A 14,082-nucleotide genomic window follows, 5' to 3' on the forward strand; every position below is an offset into this window, starting at 1 on the left:
AGGAAGTATTAAGTATAAAATGAGACATACTTTTTGAACTTCCAAAGGATTGCTATACTAAGTTAACAGATGGGAACATTAAACTATAGGATCCGTGCTACTGGCCTTTGAAGAGAGGAGAACAAGATTGCACATAAGATGCCTGAAGATTTGTGGACCTGTCTTCCAGCTTGGGAACATCATCTAAAACAGAATAGACACCAGATGTATCAATATGCTAAACACCTTTTCTGAACAGAGAAACACTCTGAAGCCCTGTGAAGCTGTCTGAACAGTTTTCATTAGGTCTAAGCTTTTGGCATAGAAAACGTAATTCTATAAGAAGCTCGAATTAAAATCATAATGGCTCTACAAATATTTAAAAACACGAGAAAAAAAATCCCTTCAATGGATTTCTTTAAACCAAGAAAACATACCCCTTAAGCATGGCATGTTTGGTACTACAAAGCAATTAGAGCTGGAATACCAGAGAATATGAAACTACTACCCTTCAAGACTAGACTTTAGATACTTCAAATTCTGATTCATTTCTATTTAACATCCTAAAATGTCAAAGCCATTCCCAGGTTACTTATGTTCCAACAGATTAGTTTTGCCATTTAAGACAGAGAAAAGCACTGTAATTCCACTACAGAAGCTTCCAAGTGCTTGTTCAACCTAAAGACACACCGTAAACCTCACAGCATAAGTGAGGTGTTATTATAGGAGACTTTTCCTTCTGCATTACAGGCTAAAAACAGCATAATAAAGGTCTTAAAGTCTATAGAAGATGTTCTCTGGGTTTTAATTCAAAATGTCAGAAGTACACTGCAGGCTTCACCGTATTTCTTTTTTTTAAATTAATTATCAAAAACACAGAAACACCAGAATTCCCCAGATTCACTTTTACATCTCATTTCCAAATGCTTGAGCTCGAAATATTTCTAAATATTTTTTTAACCGATTTAATTATCTAAAGTATGCTATTAATTCTGTAAGCATGCTGAAGAACAGTTCAAAGGTGCTTCAACAATCTTAACTGGGAATCATTTAAATGATGAACAAGTACCACACTGCAGGAAGAGCTATTTGTAATAAAATTTCCTCATGATGGCAGCATAAACCATTCCGACGAAGTGCTAAATGACAATGCACATATTCCTACTCATACAAAAGTGAGACCTCAACTGCTTCACTACCCATTTTCCCCTCTTCACAACTGCCTTTTTTACACTACTTTATATCTTCAGATTTAGCCCCCAGAATTCCACAAGAGTATCATTCTGCTTCACACATGCAATTTATGAAGAAAGATAAGGTACTACCCTACAGACTGTTTTGACAAGGGATAGTTTTATGCAGCTTCCCCATGCATTCGACTATGTATATTCCATTCTGAATTCCAAATGGATTTTGTATCATTTGTATATTCTACTTCTGGAGAGTCTGACACCTGCACAGTCTACACATCTGTGTGAATTGCTAAGGCAATGATTCAACCGAGATCTATTAAGTTCTTCTGAAGAAAGATCTCCCATCAAGGTCTGTTTCCTCTTAAGGTTTCTGCGCTACAAAAGGACAATACCATGACTTGCAAGATCCCATTGCCAGAAGGATTCTGAAAATCTGACACTTCATCTTACTGACCTTCCACTGTGTACAGATCACTGAGATTTATAGGCAGTTGTATACTTTTATAAGGCATGAAAATCATTGAGATCAAAATGTGCATAGATTTCATCTTATCAACAGATTACCATTAAGTCTGTGTTGATTAAGAATAGGTTTGAGATTAAAAAGATCATCATGCTTAGAAAGACTTTGTTTAAAAGCTATTACTAGTGCAAATCCTTATGTACTGCAAGCGTGGCTTTGCTGAGGCTCCTACTTCCAAAATTACATTGCTTGAAATTGAAATGGTCAGCCAATGTCCCCTCCTATCAGTCACCACAAGTTGTTCCTTAACCATGTTCTATCAAAATAATCTGACTTTTTCAAACCATACAGTAGAGTATAAAGGAACCCAGATCACTGAGAGAGCAGCTGATGAAGAGAAAGCATAAACAGGTATGTTTAGCCGATCCAAGGGGACAGTAAGCTCCTAGAGGAGAAAAGACGGACCAGTAAGAATGACTGATGCTCCCAATCTCCTGCTTAGTTATAAGTTCCATATTTGTCTACAGCCTTTAAAATGGCACTAAGCCCCCACTCGCTTCTTAGAATGCCTACATAGAGTTTAAAGACCAGAAGTGTATCTTGATTCATTTCAATTTCACATTAATGAGTACCTCTGCTTAAATATACCTAAAAACCTTACCAATTTGCAACTTTACACTCTCAGTGATTAATTTCCAACTGCTTAAAGGAAGCAATCTTGAGACTCCATCAAAATTAAGATAAACTGCCACTCACCCTACTTCTAGACATTCAACACTGGAAGAGCAAACATCCATAAGAAAAGGAAAAATTTAGAAGTTGCAAGTCTGGTTTAGATAGAAGAGAAGCTAGGAGAAACACAAATGAAATGTTTCTAACCCATGAAATACAGGATAGATATATTTGTTCTGGCTTGGCATTCCTGGACAGAGCAAACATTGTTGTAACACCTAAAAGCAGCAGTGAAGGATTTTTTGCTGTAGTTAAGCTTTTCTTATCTCTTTTCATGTCTTGGCAGTTTTATCTACACTATGGTAAGAAGGGTGGTTAACACTGATTTTCTCAAATCTGACTCAGATTACACTGATTGAAAAGACTGGCCATATCTTAATTTGAGGGTTTACAATAAGAAGATTAAAACAAACCAGCAGCATCTTTGTTTTTAAGCACTACACTCACTAAGCAGCAAACAAGTACCACATCAGAGAAAGAGTAGCTGTCATTACACCCCATCTCCCAAACACTAATGGTTTCTAAGAGAATTATCATTCCTCCAGAAACCTCCAATTTTCTCCATACACCTTTACAGAACAGCTATTCTGGCCAAGACAGCAGCAGGGCTTTACCACATTTCCTCTGCTTAACAGGATTTTTCAAATGAGCAGCAAAGCTTGGGAGCAGCTGGAGCTTCAGAGGAGGACTGCCTCATTATCAGTAGCAAGCAGCAGAGTAGATGAAGCAGAGAAAAAAAGCCAAGTTCCCCATTTGAAGGGACAGTTACTTGGTTTAAAAATCACAGCCTAAAATCAAGACTCTGCTGGTGGTATGTACATCTGTGTGCATTATTATATAAAAACAACATAATAATTATATATTACATATAATAATGTATCAATTTACAGCTTTTTGTTCTTTTATACAACATTAGTTTAATTTGAGAAACATGATGGCAATTGAGTTATGTGAAACCTAGATGCAATTAGAAACCACCACTTCTACCAGTTTCAGCAAGGCACTTCAAAAATATAATGAAATATTCATGGCCATATTGTGACATAAGAGCCTACAACCAGCTTAAAAGAAGCAAGAGGGATTGCACAACAGCCTGTCAATTAGAAAAGGAAAAAAAATAATGAAAAGGTGTGTTTGGCAAGACAAACTTTCCCTCTCAAATTGTTTTTTACTCTAGTCTTGTCTCTCATTGCTAGAAATTATCAGAAAACACTAATTTTTACACAGATGTAATGTGATAAATGCTCCATGAACATTTCATTTTTTTCAATTATCAGAAGAAAGTTTTCATATGCAGAAGATAATTAGTTGAACAAAAATTTAAGGAAGAAAAAGCCTGAAGATTTAAAAAGCAAGAGAAATAGAACATTCAAAATTAGATCCAAAGCATCACGCAACAACTGAAAGTAGAGAAATGCAGAGATAATGCATAATGAATGCCCAACAGTAAACTGATCAGTAAGCAGGAAGGCACCCAGCATAAGCCACCACTGTAACATGGCAGTGAAAAAGACAAAAATTCAGTGCCAGGATAAATCATGACAGGTATTTCCAGAAAAGAGAAGGAAATACTTTAAGTATCCTTCAACTGTGTTTTAGCAAGTCTTTATCAAGAATATCATGCTCCATTCTAGAAGATCCACATTTAGAAACCATCAAATAGGTGCATGTAAAAAAGGCTTTGTGGGCCTGAGGAAGAGATCAGGACACCTCAAGTACTCTGTCACTTGCAACAAGGCAGGGCTCATGGATTTTGTAAAACACAGCACAAGCAGGGAACACATGAGCTGAAGCAAAGCCAAGCTGGTGTCTGAGCCAGAGCTGTGACATCTGATAGCCCAGGGACACATCCTGCAGGAGTGATTCCACTGCTGCTGGACGGACACTTATGCTCCTGGCTTGTGCTGTGCTACACAGGTGTGGGAGCTGAGCCTTGCATTCCTTCCACTGCTCAACACGGGTAGGCATTAACGTGAAACTTCTTCAGCCCTCTGCTCTGTGGGGTGGAAAACTGCTTTGCTGAAAAACAAACCAACCAACGAGGAATACAAATACCAGAGACAGGGAAATAGCCTTCATTAAAAAACAGGAATGGCAGGAGACCAACAGATACCAGACTGCCACTAGTTAATGCAAGTCAGAACCTTGAGCTCCCCAAATTTATTTTTAATGCAATCTGGTACGTACAGGAAAAAGAATGATAAAAAGCCCTCAAACAAACAAAGAAACCCCAGATGCAATTAATCAGTCCATGAGATAACAATGTGGTGAAAATCAGAAGACACAACTGAGTCAGTACCTCAACTGACAATATCTCAATAGGCAATTCACCAGTATTTCATAACACTGTTCATGCAAAGAATTTGTTGCTGTTTGTAAATATCAATAAATATTTTGGACTCTAAATGGATGCATCTCTAAAACCATGAAGCTTCTCCAACTGTGCCAATACCTACTTGTTTCAAACTTCAAAACTTCTGAATCGAGAATTCTCAGTAGAAGTCATAGGAGTTTACCTTGCTAAGCTACTATGCAAAGCAGATTTAACTCTTCTTGTGCGCTTAAACTGTCTTGGTTCCAGCAACTGTTGTTCCAGCAACAGTACTGGAACCTTCTTACTCCCTCACCAACCAAATGAATGACAAGGGCATTTTCTTCTTTCTGGCTAAGTAGCAGCTCAATTATCATACAAAATTTCATTAGGAATATACCTTCTTCTGATATGATGCTAAATCCATAATGTCAGGAATCCCAGCCTGCTCTAGATTGATTAGATTGTCCCAGAAGTACAAATTCACTTTGCTGCTGTTCAACCTGTGCAGCTAGGACATCCAACCTACTGAGACACAGATGTTAATCTTCAAATGATCTAACTAAATCTAGAGAAAGGAAGATATCCCTGTTTCATCCATAAAAATACAAACAGCACTATCCAAATCTTATCCCAGATTAACCTGAGGAAGGCCTTGGAGTGTAAGCCTCACCCTTTCCTAGTGAAGAATTGCAGGACAGAAAAGCCTAGACAAGAAGAGGTTTCAGGCAATCATCCTGTCCAACCTTTTGCTGAAAATGAGACTTCAGATGATCCAAGGTCATCCAAACTGAATCTTGAATACTTTGAGCAAGGGAAATTCAACCCATCCTCTAATCAACCTACTCCAGTATTCAACTGTTCCTAAAATGAAGAATCACCTTTTCTGGCTGATCAGGGATGACAGTGAAGGCTTGGGAATGCTATACTGGGATGGAAAAATATAGTGCTTTTACAGCCCTTTCAAACCCCAAAGAATGTAAGCACAGTCCTTGTCACACAGCTTTTCTAAGTGTGCATTTTTTAGAAGTGCAGGGGAGGAAAAGAGGATGAATTTGCTAAACTATCATTTATGCTAGAAATAATATCACATTAAATGAAATGTTAATGTATTTTTAATCAATACACCGTAAGTACTAGACTTGGCCATAGAACAGCTAACAAGAACAACCATACTGGAATATATTTGACCAAGAGGCACTTGCTCATTAGTGCTTCAGCAAGAAGAGTCAGAGTGGCATTAGTCAGGGAAACACATTTCCAATACACTGGGCCAGCCTTGCCTCCAATCCAACAAAAAGCTTTTTGCAGGCAGCTAAGAGCTGCCCTTTGCAAACAGAGGTGGTATTTGGCATCTTTACTCAGACCCCAGCTCCTGGAATCATGTAATGACTTGAGAATGCATGCTTTCATCTTATAACGATGGTCCTAATACTCACATTTTAAGAGGGAACAAAGAGAGATAAATTTGTGGGTATACATAAGGAGTAAGAGGCCAGTAAATCTAGAAAATGTTAAGCAATTCTAAAGAATTATAGATTCCAGGCATTCTATTGCAATTCTATTCTAATCAGGTGCATAATTACACTGGGGTTTTTTTCATTTTACTCAGAAGTTGCTCCTAACAATTTCCCTTGTACATTCTTTTCCCTTCCCCAGCAACGAAAAAATCAGAATTTGACCTCGCAGAGACAGTAGCTCAAAATGAATTTAAGTAAAGCAAAACCAATTACAATTATTTGACTTTAGTATTTCTCACCTGCCCCATCTATCTCTCATTTCTATATGCCCTTTTAAAACTAAACAAACCATATAAACTATTGGCATAAGTGGCACAAAAAAAAGTTCCATTCAAGTAAATTTCACAAAGAAGCAAAAACAATTTGGTGATTAAAAAAGCTATTGTAGTCCCTCACAATGAAATCAAGGTAACAAACATGGAACCATTTGAGTCAAGCACAGCAAAGTCTTAAAGAAGAATTAGACAAGACAATCACAGATGCTTGCACTGACGTTTTTAAGTTGACTGTAACCAGCTTAAAGTTTTGCTATAGCATCACTGACAGTAATTGAGTTCTTCAGCAGTAGTGGTTTGATTGAAAACGAAGAAGGTTTTTAGAAACAAGTATTTACTTGCAAATATTTTAGCTCATAAACTGAAAATCACAATAAACAATGAAGACTTGAACAAACATCTCTCTTACAGAGCTCTCTACCATTCTTTAAAAAAAATCCAATACAACAAGCACTCCTCTTCTGGATTTGCCAAATTTATGAAGTTTCATAGATGTATTATGTTATTTAAGCAAAGTGAGCCAGAACAGATAAGCACTTCATGCACGGAGTACTCATAAGATGCTAAAACAAGATGCTAAAATTCAGGCTTGCCTTTAAGGGTGCTTTACCATATACAGCCACCCATCACAACATGGAGCTAAAAAGGAAACCGGTGCAGAAGTTGACCAAAAGCCAAGCTTAATAAACCTTCTAAATTTACTAAGACAGTTTTAAGCAACACTAGACTAGAGGCTATGTAAAGCTGCCATTTGGAGGGTGAAGAAATTCTGACAGAAACATGCTGACAGAAACCGCATCCAAGAAAGGTAAATGAAGGCTCCTGAGATGGAATAAGCTCATGCAACAAAAGTTGGAGACCAACTAGCTAAAAACCAGCTTTTTACAAAGGGCTACTATGGGTCTTTGTGAAGAAGTTGAACACAGTTTATTTATGACACAATTTTCATTCTACATCTTGACCTCTTCGCTATGTTAGAGAAGGAAAATGCAGAAAACAAACAACAAAAGACAGAATCTATACTAAGAGAGTATTACACACCTTCAGGTTTCCCAGAACAAGCAATATCAGGAAAGCAGGGTCAGGAACAGATAATCCTTGCCTTGAAACCAAGAACCAGCATATCACAATAAGCTGGTTGGTTCACTAATAAGGACTGACGGGCTCCTGCAGAAAAACACAGGCCGTCAAAAAGAATTACGGAAGCCTTGACATACTTTGCCAACTGCAAGTTCCTTGTCCTCATCACCTGGAAATAGATCTGACAAAAATCAGTTTCAACAAAATTCAACAAGACCCTCCTCACACACAGAGTTCCTCTGGTGCACTCTCCAGAAGACCAGAATACTTCCATTATTTTTGTGAAGCTGGATGCTCTCACTCTGAATAAAGATGAAGCTTTAAAGATAGAAATGGAAAATTACACCATTGATGCTCATTGTCTATCTCAAGAGAGATACAAACACTGAGATTTTTGAAATAAGTACAACTTACTCCTATTTTTAAAATATATGACATTGCTATAAAACAGGCTTTGATAAGAATGTTTTCAAATTACATTTTATTCCAGTATTTCTGTTTTCCCACTGTCTCAGGAATACTCACAAATGTAGATATAACCACACACCTTTGTATTCTACAGATTCATCAAGAAAGTTTCTTGGCTTAAACCTGTCTTTCTTTTAAAGTGTACATCTAAACATAAACTTTTATACTCTTCCTGCCTGCCAATTCAGAAGAGAGATTTTGTCTAAATCTGACCAACTTCTTTCCTTCTGCAATTTTGCTGAATTCCTTCTGAACTATTTTTATAATTCTGAAAATTGTAGCCTCTCATCAAAATAGAGACAACTAAATTAGCTGCCATTTTGCATTAATTGCAATCTGGTATTTCCAGTGAAGAAGTGCAGAGAATCAGATGTGTGAAAAGCCCATTTTAAAGAAAAATTCCTACATTTCTTTTTTTTTGCATTAAACAGTATTCTGTTATTTAGAAATGCTCACAACTGACAGACTGGAGCTTATTTTGGAATTATTTCTCACTGATTATATGCCATAATCACCACTACATTCTACCAATATAATTTCTTTTTGTAGATGAAAAATTACTGTCCCCGTCTCTCCACCACCCAAAAGCAGAGAAATAGCCACACTTTATCTAATAAAATTCTTAGGGCTTGAGAAATATTCTAGTAAGCTCTGTTACAAAACAAAACAACAAAACACCCAACTCACAATTCCTACCCTCTTTGTTGGATTTCATTATGAAATAGATGTAGGGCAACATTCAAATTCACCACCTCAAGTTAAAAATATGAGTTTGTTTCGCCATCTGTGGAAACTATTTTGCAGGCAGTCAACACAAAGATCAATAAACTCTATAATGGATTTCCTTCCCAAACCTTTGCAAAATAACTCCATATTAGCATAAAAAGCAGACAGCAGGAGATTGCAGATTAGCTGCAGTTTTCAACATGAATAAATAAACATCTGAAGAACAATAAACAATTTATCCTATTTATTTAAATGAATCACTTCCATTTGCTCACCAGGAACTATATATGGACAGGTAATCCTTCTGCTTTCTGGGATACAAAGAAGTGTGCCTCTGGTAATTTGGTTTAATCCACAAATGCTTCAAGAATACTGTCCAGCAACACAGTCCCATTCCCTACATTGTCAATAAATGCCTTCTGCAGAAGTGTAAGGAAGGCATGCCATCTTGAAGGAAAGGTTCCCATTGCATTCATCTTTACAATTTAGCTGGCCTTTCTTGAAGCTGTTAAGTAACACATTTTGTTAAATGTCACACCAAGTGCATTCCATGAGATGGAATGTACCACGGTGTCCCCGCAGAAAGCACATCCTCCCACCACAGCTGTAGAATGCTTCTTTGTATTCCTTGGTTGTTTTTTTTTAAAAAAAAAGGACAAAAAAAATCTAGTTTTTTACAGTAGTAACTCTCCATCTACCAAAACAAAAGCTTGCTATTTTCCAAAGTTCTTTAGAAGCAAATGTCTCACCATCTCAAAAAGTAGCAAGACAAAGTGCCCCATCCCCAGGAAATTCTACAAACCTAAAGTACATATCAGTGATCTAACCTGGGTGTCTGCATATTCTTATATTCAGTTTCTATAAATAGTACATTAAAGCCCAGACTATACTAAAAGAATTCATACCTGTATTTTCAACTTCACAAGACATTCATTGTCTAGTAACACTGGTAAAGTGCCCATTTTTTAAAACAAAAGTTTAATGGTTTCCAATAAAACTTTAACAAAAGTATTGTTTAGCAAATTGCTATTTTTTCCTATCCCTGTTAAATGATTTTTGGCATAGTAACTTCATTTTAAAGCTCACATGAAATCCAAGGTAAGCTTTCACAGGCAAAACTACTTAATTTTAATTATCCATTGTTTGTATTTAATTGGATCTATTTTAGTTCTGCTCAGGGAAGTGACAGGCAAAAAGAGCAAAGGCTAGGTGAGACAGATCTAAGAAGATTAACATAATAAAAAGTAAAATAAAATTACTGCAGATAGGAAGCGTATATACCAAACTTCAATGACAACTCCCAAATCTTAAGAAATGTCTGCTCTCCTGGGAGGTGAAAATTTCTAAGATGTGCTCTACTTAATTCTCATCTGCCATGCAGTTCCACTCAACGTATCATTTTTTAAAAAGCTAACAAGTCTAACAAAGATCCCACTACTATTGAAAAGACCAGTCCCACCTCCTGCCTTCCCAGTGCTTCCTCTGCACTGGTCCTGGTGCCTGTGCAGCCCTGCAGCAAAGGGCAAGTGATTCAGCTGAAATCAGTCTCCCATAGGACATGTTGCTAGCTAGAGCAAAGAAGTGAGCTGGAGCATCAGGCTGCCAAACAAGAGTTCCAGGACTGGTCAGGGAAGGGCTGGAAAGGAAAGATACCATGGAAATGTCAGCATCCCCTTCACTGACAGCTCACTCTTGGATTAATTTAAACCCCACTGAAATTTATTAGCCAGCCAATATGTGGTGTGCTCATCCACAGCCATCAGGAAAGGACTTTGCACCTTTCCCGTCTAATGAAATTGAAGCTGTTGAATTAATTTGCCTGTAACTCAGCCATGCAGTAACCCAAAGCTCACTGCAATCAGCAAGCTTCAGATCAGACCTTTAATGACCTAGAGTGGTAAAGGGACATAATTTACTCTCCTTGTCCTTTGTTTCCCAGAAATGCTCAGAAACAGGCACATATTAATTCCTTTGCCTCTTCCACTCCCACACAACACTTGTAAGTAGCCCTCTGTCTGGTGGCAAAAGCTACTTCAGCCAAGCACATAACAACCCCCCTAACCAAAGAATAACCCAAGAAAGAAATTCCAAGCCCTAGGAAGCAATAACAAACCTTCCAGGGCACCATTTAAAGCCTCTTAGTATGCACAAGGCATATGGCTATTATAGAGTGAGGGAATTTGAGAAATGGTACCATACACGAGACAAAAGTACAAAACTACCCAAGGTCACTTGTTTTTAAAAAAAGTCTTGGTTCTTCTCCCCATACATTTTATAACCTAAAAAGAGGTGAACATCTCCTGAAATGAAAGGAAAAAAATAAATACTTCGTTAAAAATAATATAACCTTCAAAACAGGTACTGCAATACCCTTAAAGATTTATTCATGCATTTTCAGACTTACACAACTCCACTTCTTTGTCTTTCACTTAGATATTCCCGCTGACTGTATTTTGGTTGCTGTTAGGAATCTGAAAGTTCACAACAGCTATTGTCACAAATGAGAAGCAAAACTAGATCTTTGTTGAACAGCTTAATTATATACAGGCTGAAAACATTTGAGGGCCAAACTGAACACAGAAAATTAGCAAGATAACCTGAGTCTGTGTTCAGACTCTATTTAAAATCAAAACTTTGTTTAATCCCAGAGTATCTAGACTAAATAAGAAAAAAACATGAAATGTTACACCACAGAAGCAACTATCCATTCTGAAATAATGAGTTTCACGAAAGACAGCATTACTGTTTTCTTTCATAAATATTTGTTATTTCATCAGTCCCAGACTAGTAGAAAGCTGAAAATACTGCATAACAAGGAGAGAGCTCTCCTCTCTGGACCCAAATAAACAAGGACAGCAGTTAACATGCAGGTATTAATTTCAGGATCTTCATTGAAAGCACTTAAGGATAGTTCTTTACCCAAGTAAGTGGCTTTTCTAGCCCTGTTCCAAAAGACCCACCATCAACCAGGTACCAGCTGCACAGTGAAATGGTAGAAAGCAGCTGCACATTAAGTTTCCATATAAGACACATTCTTGTATCTCTAAGCATCAATTGCTGAGCTAGTCACTGCATTGCAGTCCCCTGCATTTCACAGTGGAGAGGAAGGAAATTTGGGGGAACAAGTCACCTGATCTATTTTAGATGTCAAGATCTGTCCAGTAGCGCTAGAAATGACATTCTGTTCCCTATAAATTAACCCAAAAGTGACTTTCTCAGGTGTCATCTCTATGTTACCTAGAGCTAGTCAAGAAGTAAATCTGCCTATGATTTCTAGCTGATGGCTTCAGGGAGCCATGGGTGAGCATCACACTTGACAGCTGGAAAATCATAAAATAACTGAGTCCCACAAGACTAAGCCTGGTTTAACAATGGCACAGATTTTAGTGGCATGTTTTAGAATACTTTGTTTTGCACACTTACACTTTTAGCAGCTGACATCATATGGTCATATCAGGACACAAAAGGCTCCCAGACACCCTCAGTGCCATCCCTCTTTCCCCTCTAATGGGGTAAGAAAACCCATAATTCTACTAGAAAAACTATTTCAGCTTTCTTAGTAAAGATGGTTCTAGAAAATAACCCATGTAAAAACGTCTTTAAACACATTAGTGAATAAAATAGCACAAGGAATGACAGATGCTCCAAAACAACACTTCCACTGAAGTAACAGTCAACAATGTAAAAGCACACTTAAAACTAATCCCACTTAATTCTTTATGAATACTTTGCTTCTTTATGTTAAATAAACTACAGGGCAATTAAAAAACATTTAAATTATTTGCACCTGTATCTATGAGTGTGACTAAAATTGTTTCTAAATGTAAAACTTTTTAATGGAAAGGACAGAAAATAATTTTGGAATTAATTGTATAGATTTAACTGTACCATATGGTTTTATATACAAGTACACACATATACTTGTATTTATATACATATTATATATTTTTATATAAAGTATTCTATCAATACTTCTGTTCATTCTAAGACCATACTGAAAACATTTATATAAGTTAAAATATTAACTACCAAAGTAATTTATTAATTAATTTATTAATTAATCATAATATAGTAATTTATTAAATGAATAGCTGTTGTTCTTCAGCCAAGAGCAGCATACTGCTGAAAATCCTACGGTCACACAGTATTTATTGAAATACACATAGAATTGTGCAACTTTTACTGAATACCTGGAAGTTTCTCTCTCATAAAACCTGCATATATAATACAAAAAATTAGAATTAAATATATATTAAAAATGCTGTTCAGCAAGTGCTATCACAGCACTTCTTGCAAACACAATTGTGCCAGGAAAGAAGGCTGTAGAAATAGGAATACAGAGATCCTGAAAAGAGTAACTTTTAGATTGGAGCCTTCAGGATCAGCTTAAATTAGGAATATCTAAGAACATAAAGGAAATGAATACCATTAAAACAAATCCATGCCAAATCTGAAAACTGAATGGCTGAATTAGTATCACAAGAAAGTCTATCCAAGGAGTCTTTATCCGTTTTCTAAGGCAGGACTGCAGCTTGTCCTAGATCAGCAGGGAGTACAGGAGTTATGTGCAGCAGGACTCCAATTTGGAAATTATTTTAAAAAGGAAGGCACTGCACATTGTGTAACTTCCAAATACAATGTGGAAAGTGCACTGAATTATAATTTGGTCATTTGATTCTGACTATGACAAAGTCTCCCAGAGTACCTAGAGGAGTTAATTCAAACTTTAAAGCTTGGGGAATAAAAACAACAACAAAAAATCCCCAAACTCTCAACATTTAGTCATCACACTAAAGGAAAAGATGACTAAATGTAACCAGTTTGGAATGACATTGTTTAAAACACTATTAATACAAAAATTTGGATGAGAAGGAGACAAGGAACCTGAAGGTAGTGAGACGGGGAATAAGCCAACTAGAAACAGAGCAACAGGGGAAAAAAACAAAGAAACAAATAGAGAGTAACCAATGCTCTACCTGATAAATAAATCTAATAAATAAATCTAATGCTGTATACCTCCCACTTCCACTTTATGTTTCAAAAAAAGACACATATAGAAATTTGTGAATGAAAGAATGAAGACTGCCCAAAGCTTAGTCAAAAATAGCAAAATATTGCTTTTAAGACAGTTTCCCTTTTAGACCTTTCCATCCCTTTTTCCACTTCCAGAACTCTACAGGTAACCACAGCCTTTGCTATAATTTCTACACAGCCTGAAAGCTTAACTCTATCAAAATGTCTGGCTTTGTCAAAATACAATATATCCTATACAGACAGAAATTATGTTTCCTTAATCAAAGTATCCTGTTTTAAAATGCAGAACTCTGACAGCCCA

General features: G+C 36.7%; 1 protein-coding gene across 5 annotated transcripts in view; it reads right to left on the reverse strand.

Moving 5' to 3' along the window:
- PLEKHA7 (pleckstrin homology domain containing A7) overlaps nt 1-14,082 on the reverse strand; it is a 145,604-nt gene that overhangs the window by 107,858 nt on the left and 23,664 nt on the right. The window lies entirely within an intron of this gene.

The sequence above is a fragment of the Parus major genome, chromosome 5, assembly GCF_001522545.3.
Source record: "Parus major isolate Abel chromosome 5, Parus_major1.1, whole genome shotgun sequence".
Taxonomy (NCBI): domain Eukaryota; kingdom Metazoa; phylum Chordata; class Aves; order Passeriformes; family Paridae; genus Parus; species Parus major.